The 8,883-nt window shown below is 42.5% G+C and overlaps 3 non-coding genes across 3 annotated transcripts; 2 read left to right on the top strand and 1 right to left on the bottom strand.

Annotated features, from left to right (window-relative positions):
- Positions 1-1,785: 1,785 nt before the first annotated feature.
- TRNAH-GUG lies at positions 1,786-1,857 on the bottom strand. Its single transcript has one exon. It is a non-coding gene; the product is annotated as a tRNA-His (tRNA).
- A 643-nt stretch (positions 1,858-2,500) lies between these two features.
- TRNAH-GUG lies at positions 2,501-2,572 on the top strand. The gene has a single exon. It is a non-coding gene; the product is annotated as a tRNA-His (tRNA).
- Positions 2,573-4,077: 1,505 nt separating this feature from the next.
- Positions 4,078-4,149, top strand: TRNAH-GUG. The gene has a single exon. It is a non-coding gene; the product is annotated as a tRNA-His (tRNA).
- The last annotated feature ends 4,734 nt before the right edge of the window (positions 4,150-8,883 follow it).

The raw sequence follows: 8,883 nt of genomic DNA, 5'->3' as shown, positions 1-8,883 counted from the left end.
CGGTCAAGGTGGCATGGCCATAAGCTTAACCGATTCTTAAGAGTGTAAATCAACAGTAAGAACAATTAAGCTTATTCAAAGCAATGCTCTTCCCTGCAGGAATGTCTACATGGGCAGTCAAATTATTAACAAAAGTTGATTTTGTGGGCCTGAAATCAGAGCAAGTGGAATCGAGTGAGCTCAGAAAAGGATATTATGAAATTTTAGTAACTGGATGCACCCATCTCCAGGATAATTATATAATTACCAAGAAGGTCAGCAGTCAGAAATGCAGAAGAATACCTTCTCCTTCTGTGACTCTTGCAACCAGGAATTTTCTGTTTAGCTTCCTTTAGAGCATTCCTGCCCTCAGAATACACTTTTGTCACCTTCGTTGGTTGTGAATGGCTAGAGTGGGTTACCTCAGATCACTATGTTTGTGATTTTTTATTTTCTTGTTTGACTGTTCTTACTCATAGTACTATTATAGAGTGACTACTCCAGACTTTCTTCTCAGATTCTGGGAGCAGACTTTCTCCCCAGATTCTGGGAGTACCAAAGCAGCTGTGGCAAAGATGTGGGTGCAGGGCCATCAGGGTAAAAACCAGAGCCTTTCCTTGCTTCGAACCCTGCTACCTTATCCAGCCTGCAGATTTAAAGACCTTCAGTGTAGTTATTTGGTAAGTGGTCAGAGGAATGAAAGTTGTCACATTTCTGTTGGCTGGTTCTTTTTTTTTTTTTTTGCTGGCAATGTTGATTTCCTGTATAATAAACCTTTAAATCAGTCATCCAAAGTCTGGCAATTTCTCAGGCTCACCTTTTCCCATTTTGTTCTCTCATGGTCTGAACTTTCTTATTGTGCATTTTTAAATTTGTCAAATTTAGGAAACTGGCAGTGGGGAGATCTTGGAAAATTAGTCCTCCACAGTGTCTTGCTTTTTACATACTGTTCAGTAAGTCTTTGCTGAAAGTCAGTAAAGGGGGCACAACCACACTGCAATGTCCATCTCTCCCAGGAATGTTTCCTGACTTGCTTTGCCACCACCCAGGTCCCCTAGGAGCAGCTGGAGAGGCTCATTCCCCACTAAGTCCTACCTAATTCCCTCTTTGACAGTGATACAACTACTGCAAGCCACCTGAGAGCAAAATCCAAAACTTACTTCCATTTTGTCTAATGCCAACTGACAGACTTAAATTGATTGCATTTGGATTTTTTTTTTTAACGCTCATAAAACAAACAAATAAAATATGCTTTAAACCCTAGGTAGATTAGGAAAAAATCCTCGAGGAGAAAATACCATCTCACCTAGGAGGTGTTGGAGATGGAGACTACAAACTCATAAGGTCTCCTCATGGTGGCAATGGAAACCAGCCCCTCCAATGCAGTTATATTTTCCACTTGCCACAGTGTTCATCTACTCTCTGAACTCTTCTAACCCTTAAAAATGTTTGCACGTCGTTCCTATAACCCTTGAACTCCAAAATACTGAAGTTTCAGCCAGCGTGAGTCATTTTAGAGAATGCAATATAGGAATTGACCCTTGATAGGGGCCAAATGAGGAAAGAAGACAAGTATCACACAGAATAACATCCTAGGACAAATCAATCATGTAATGGTGAAGATGACAGTTTGGCCAACTCACAGGCAGGTGAAGAACTACAAAGAGAAAGTCTCAGAGCTTATTTTTTGCCTGTTATAATTTGGCCTCTGATGTGAAGTCAAGTGGAAGATTAGGTACAATCACGGAGAGGAAAGAGGTTTCCCAAATGTAAAAGGGCGCCCTTGCCGTGCCATTGTTCCCACAATGCCGTGACTCGGATTCGAACCGAGGTTGCTGCGGCCACAACGCAGAGTACTAACCACTATACGATCACGGCGAGCTACCGGAACGCTACGAGGAACGGCTAACCGACTATCATCCTTGTCTACAAGACTGCCATTCTAGCTTTCTGAAATTGTCAGGTCCCTCGCAACATCATGCTAACTCTGAAGCACAGTAGGAATGCCGTGGACTCCCCAAAGTCTCCGCTGGTCCTCCACACGGGCCTCAAAAGAAATGACACAAAAGTGCTTTGCAAACGAAAGGACTGCTATGATGCCAGGTCTACGACCGAGACTCTCACGTAGCTTGTATGGATGTGAGGCCCTGGAGTTGTCTAAAGGTGGCCTTGGGTCCTTTTACATACACGGTGCTAGCGCTCACGCTATCTGAACGCATTCTGGGTGGGAATGGGGCTGTCTCTTAAATTCTAAAGATCATTTCTGACCCACTCGCACATACTACTTCCTTCGAGACGCTGGGGAAAGGGAACCTCGAGCGCAGCCTCCCTGAAAATGAAGCGGCGGGATTCGGCCCTCGGGCGAGGGCGTACTAAGATCAAAAAAGCACACGCTTAGAGCAGCAAAATTGGACATCGGCAAGAAAATAAGCCATGACGAGTCAGTGACATCTTAAGGGGTGGGGCTTTGAACACAGAAGATTTCAGACAGGAGCCGCGCTTTCCGGATCTCCAGTAGCTCGCCGTGATCGTATAGTGGTTAGTACTCTGCGTTGTGGCCGCAGCAACCTCGGTTCGAATCCGAGTCACGGCATTGCGAAAGCAATGACACGGCAGGAGGTCTTTATTTTGCCGTTCTGCTTTGTTTTATGTCGAGTTTTTAACAATATTCTGGAAAATGGATCCCAATCTTCTTGCGACAGCGGAAAACCTTTTGCCAGCTCTGTCTGAGCTGAGCATCCAATAAATATGGGCTCCCAGTTACTCTCGGGCTACGCCCCTTATCGTTTTTAGGGACAAAGCCCAGAGCATTCATTCACAGGCTTTTTAAACAGACATATGTACGAATTTCCATGGAAGCACTGAAAATGGACTCCAAACAGAGAGGAGAACGCTCCTCAGAGTAGGTGACATTTGAAGTAGCTCTTGAAAGCAGAAAGGGATAATCTCTTGTGCAAAGGCTTAAAAACTGTGGTAACTTCCTCTTCGTAAATCTTCTCTCTTCCCCCCTTCAAGACGCCCAAAGGCCCTGGCCTTGGCTCTTCTCAAGGACCTGTTGAGTAAATGAATGCAAGTAATTAGAGAATGGGAAACTACACTGAGGAAAAGCCACGGGATGAGCTGGAAAAGGTAGCCGAATTTCCTGCAGTCTGAGGAGTGAAAGTGAGAGGCGGAATGGTAAAAGCATTCGTATTTAGCAAGATCCCTCTGCAATTCTGTAGGGTGTGGGAGGTGATGAGAGCAGATGACACTGGAGAGAAGGGTGGTCACTGCTGATTCACTTGTTAAAACAAGCGGCAAGTTCTCAGTTTAGCAAAGTGCTACTGCCCGCTGGGGACTCGGCCTGGTTCTAGACACCATCGGGCCAGGAGCACTGATGATCAAAAAAAAACAACAACAACAACAACAAAAAAAAAAACCCAGCCCGAACCCAGATGACGTGAGGGGTCGCAGCAGAGGTGGTCACTGGGTGCGGTGGGAGCGCTGAGGAGAGAGGAGTCAGGATCGTCGGGGGAATAGGAGGGACTGTAAGGAAGTGGGTGTTGCAGGGAGGAGAACGGCAGGATGAGATGCGTTCACTGAGTCCCTTCTACGTGGCCACTCGGATTCTGGGGGCGTCCGCATTCTCCGCAGAGGCGGCATTGGGTCTCCTGGAGGAATCAGCAGAGAGAAGAACCCCCAAGGAGTGCCTCCTGCGGGCCCAGTGTCGCTTGAAGGGTCTCCCGGGTACAGGAGATGGGCACCCTCCAAAAAATGGGAGTTATACAGGTTGTGAACACTCTTAGCTCCGGCCAGTCCCGTCTCTGAGTGCCCAAGTGGTCCCCCCTAAACTTACACCTCATTCACATGGAACCCACCCTTCCCCACTGCATCACCACCATCTTCTGTGGATAATGGACCAAAACAGAAGAGAACCCAAGCAACTAACAAGAACCCAAGCAGCTAAGGAGAGCGCAATGCGCCTGCGCATTCTCAGACTCGGCCTTAGGCTGGAACCCCGCCCCATAGGCGGGCCTTTTGGTGACGTGCAGAATAGGAAGGCCTATGACTATTGAAGAGGACATTCAGAAACCCTGTACCTCGGGGCCTCGGTAGCTCGCCGTGATCGTATAGTGGTTAGTACTCTGCGTTGTGGCCGCAGCAACCTCGGTTCGAATCCGAGTCACGGCATTGTGGGAACAATGACACGGCAAGAGGTCTTCTCTTTTAAATCTTTTTTTTCTTTCTCTTTTCCCTAGTCAATAATATTTTATATTGATTGAAGCTCACTTTCCTTGGAATAAACCACTACATATCTCTCTACCTTGAAAATTAAGCCACCTCTAAGATAGTCACCTCCAGTAATTCTCATTTAACTCTCTGTATCGGCTTCAGATCGAACAGTTCGAAAATTGGCGTCAAAATCATTCTCTTACACCAGCAAAACAGCGTCCCTGTGACCTTGCAATTTTTTTCCTTTTCATGCATTTTTTAAAAATCGGGTTGTTAATTTTTAAAGAATACATGTGCACAAGTCCTGTGAAAAGTACGTCTCCCTCTCATTCTTCACTCCATCCACTAATTATTATTGCCAATTTCCAGTATATCTTTCCTGACGGTCCTTGTATAAACAAACACATTTATGTATATATGTATGCAAATATATTACCCTTGCTTCTTACATAATACAAACGACCTCTTCTTATGTCTCAAGTCAGACAGAACTTGAGGTGATAGATTTGCACTAGTAGGCAATCTCCCTTTACATGGAAAAGTACATATATCAGGAGGGGTTCTCCACCCCTCAACACACACACACACACACACACTCCCTCACCCATCCCCCCCCCACCCTATCCTTTTTCTCCCCAGGCCCTAGCTACCCCTTGCAGAGGGTGGGGAACATCTTGAGTTCATAAGATAGCAGGGAGGGATTCCTTAGAATGCCCACCAAATCCTTCGGATGGGAGCCTGAGCTCTGTTGGAAAGCAGCTCTGTTTTGATCTCAGGTTGGAAGAACAAGGAAGCATCCTGGGTTTGGAGTTGACTGGGTTTGGAGGAGGAACTTGACTTGGTAATCCATTTGGAAACCACCTGCTTCCATCTCTCCCCAAGCTTATTGTCAGGATCTAACTGAACCACAAACCACTGAAGTTAGAAAATTCAAGTTCATCGAAGGCAAAACTGAATCTTACTACGTTTGTGTTCCAAGCATGTAGCCTTTCCATAAATATTTGAACAGCGGTATCTTATGTAGTCCATAAATGAATTAAGTGGCCCAGTTTGCTTTATGGTTGCATCTTAAGTTATAATCTTTCAACATGAAATAATGTTATTTTCATATCAGACATATAGAAAACTTAGCCCAAATGAAGCTCCATCTACATTCAGAACCTCCAAGAACAGAGTGCATATGTGAATGTACTAGAATATGTTTGTTTTCTCAAGGTTGTGAACAGAGAAGGGCCCAAGGTGAAGCAAGGACCAGACTTAGAAGAACGCAAAATACAGAAGGGATCAATCCTCAGTACAGGACTGGACATCCGAAGATAGGCAAACAGAAGTGAAGACACCTCACTCAGCACCCAGTAAGAAAAGTGAAGGCTAAGAATTAGGCCTTGGGCATGCACATATTTAGGAGGTTAAGGGAGGAAAAGAGGATGTAGACTGAGAGAAAGGAGGAGAACAAGAACAGTGTCATTTCAAGGAAAGTTTGGGAGAAGGATTTGAGCACAGAGGAAGTCAGTAGAGTCAGGTGCTGCAAAGGAGAAAGAAGAACGAGACAAAATCATTGGGTTTGACACTTAGAAGTCTTTGCTGACTTTTAAAACCTTCCATGAGAACAACTGAACAATGTGTACCAAGAGTCAGAAAAAAACATATACTCTTTGCCCCAATAATTCCACTTTTGGGAATCTCACCAAAGGAAATACTTCTAAACTTAGAAATGTTATCTGCATAAAGATATTTGTTACAGAGCTATTTAGAAGGGAGAGAAATGAAAAGAGCCTAAATTTTCCACAAATAAAATGCCGAACTGAACTAAGGTATGTTCATTTGATGATCTATTAAAGTCATTTTTAAAGTATAAAATCAACTTTTAAATATAATTTTGAACTAAAAGGAGTAAGACTCCCTTAAAGAAATGACTGATTGCAGGTTCAAAGCCGGGGAAGTACAAGTTGAGTCTGGAATATCTTGTGTAAGAAAGCTAGTAAGTGGTTAAAGATTGATGGGACCAAGTCAAAACGACCTAGAAGCCTTCTGAAAAGTCTTCTATTGGACAAATTTCAGACAATTTGAGCATTAAAAAGAATATTGATAGTAATGTGTTATATCACATTGAATGAAAGTTTTCGAGAGCTTGGGAGGGAGAGTTGAGGAGACAGAAAAAGAAGAAAAAAGAGGAGAAGGAGGAAGAGGAGGAGGAGGGAAATGAAGGAACTCTTTTACAGAACAATTCCAGATAATATCAGAAGAAATGACATAATTAGAGAGTCACTATTTTGCAATCCCAGTGTAATAACAAATGTAAGCATAGATCATCATAAAAGCTGAATCCACTGGGTAAAACATTGTTGGGAGCAAATAGTTAAAAGGTCTTAGGACATCACATCAGAACTTACTTTAAGTTGTTAAGTAGAGAGATCTGATGAACTCCAACTTAACCAACTAATCAAGCCTAGCATGACCAATAAAAGAACAAATGTGCACTATTGACATGCCAGTGTGACACCCTGGAAAGTCCACAACATCCCCTATTTAGTGGTCTTTTCAAAACTAAAAGTCTTTTCAAAAGCATTTAACCTGAATATAATTGTGAGGAAACTATGGAAAAAAACAGAACATGGGACATTCTACATGACAACTGCCCCAGAAGCTTCAAAATGATCAACGTCATGAAAAACAAACTGTTCGTGATTAAAAGAGATTAAAGAAACTTAAACAAATAAATGCAATGGGGGAAACTTGATTAAAGCCTGAATCGGGACAAAAAAATATATATTTATAAAAGACTTTTTGGGGGCGGAATAGAAATAATTTAATATAGACTGTACAATAGATAATACTATTGTGATAATGGTCTTATGGCCCTATAGAAGAATTCCTTATTCTTACGAAATGGCAGCTGACATATTTAGAGTTGAAGTGTCATGATATTTGCAACTTGCAATAAAATGGTTAAGGAAAAAAATGGATAGAGCAAATATAGCAAATTGTTAAGAAGTAGTGAATCTAGGTGAAGTGTATACAGATTTCCACAGTACTTTCTTTGAGCTTTTATGTAGGTTTGAAATTTTTAAAAAACTTGGAAGAAAAGAAAACTTTCATAATAAAAATGGGGAAATTATGCAATGTTTAGTAATAAAATACGAACATAAAATTGTATATACCACAATTATAGCTATATAAAATAAGAACATGAGAAATGATCTTTATTCGTTTCAACATTCATTAAGCTCTTGCCACATGATAGGCTATGCACTAAGTGATGGGAACACTCTGTTCCCCTTCAGAAGCCTGATTCTGCGGTGTGATGCTTGACATGCTTAACATGTAAGACTTGGGATCTGGTCAGTTCCACCCAATTATCAGAGGAGTCTTGCTATGACAGCTTCACCTCTGTATCCTTGGTTCCTAGAAAAGTGCCTGGCACCATGAGGTGCTCAATAATGCCTGCTTCTAGGAGCCCACACTTTCATGAGGAAGGAAAGTTCATTAACAGATAATTTAAAACAAGATTAAGTACATGGTGCACACAAAGTATTACAGCTTTTTTTAATTATTGTCTAAACTCTACCTTAATGCTATCCTCCCCCCTCTTCATCTAACTTTATTTTCTGCTCATCCCCTCTATGAATTCTCCCTTTCTTTATGGCATTCTGATTCCCACCTCAATGCCTTTACTCAGCTCATGCTGACCTCCTAGCTTGGAATGACCTTTCACCCCTTTGCTTCACCTGTGCAAATCTTACTCAGTTCAGGTCCACCTCCTCCATGAAGTCTGTCCTCCTTTATGCAGATTTGATTGATTCCATTCCTCTGAGCTTTCAGCTGTATTTCTTAACCACATGTGACTTCATTTGTCACCTACCATTGTAAGCATTTTACATTTTCAAAGCTTGTGCATATCCATCATCTCCCCTAATCCTTACACAACAATCATCATGCCCTTTGCAGATATAAGGACAGTGAGGAGCGGTGGCACTGAGTATCTTGCCCAGAGATCTGGCTAGAGTCTACAACTGTTGGACTCTGGAGTCAGACACTTGGTGATTGAGGAGGACCTTCAATATAGATTAACTGGACTATTCTTCTGGTATTTATTATCTCTGTCAATTTTTAAAGCTGTATATTTTTACAATGTGCACATGTTATTTTCTCTATTATACTTCATGAAGTCAGGTAGAATATCAGATATTTCAGTATTTCCTACAGCCCTGCTACTCAAAGTGTATAAGGAGGACCAGCAGCATCTGTATTACCCGGAAACCTATTAGAACTACAGTCTGGGACCCCACCCAGCTAGACCTACAGAATCAGAAACTGCAATTGAACAAGCTCCCCAGGAGATTCACGTTCACATTAAAGTTTGAGAAGCACTATTCTATAACACCAACTAGAATATGCATAAAGCAGAAATTCAACAAATATTTTGAGACCTGGGGTCCTGGAAATCCTAGGGGATTCTAAGTTTTGCCATCATGTCATTCTCTACTCTCCCAGCTTTGAGCCCCCTTCCTATTGGGGTCTCATATGGCTCTTCTGCTCCCTCAGAAGACAGATATGAGCTTAAGAGTGAGGGAAGCACTGAAGCAGTGCCCAAGGGGATGATGGTGACGTGAAGCTGGCACCTTCACAGCAGAGCCAAAAACAAATGTTGACGTCTGCTTCACGGCTACAATATTTCTGGGGAGAAATTGC

Source organism: Rousettus aegyptiacus, unplaced genomic scaffold (assembly GCF_014176215.1).
Source record: "Rousettus aegyptiacus isolate mRouAeg1 unplaced genomic scaffold, mRouAeg1.p scaffold_m13_p_3, whole genome shotgun sequence".
Lineage (NCBI taxonomy): Eukaryota > Metazoa > Chordata > Mammalia > Chiroptera > Pteropodidae > Rousettus > Rousettus aegyptiacus.
This window is presented reverse-complemented; position numbering and strand designations above follow the sequence as displayed.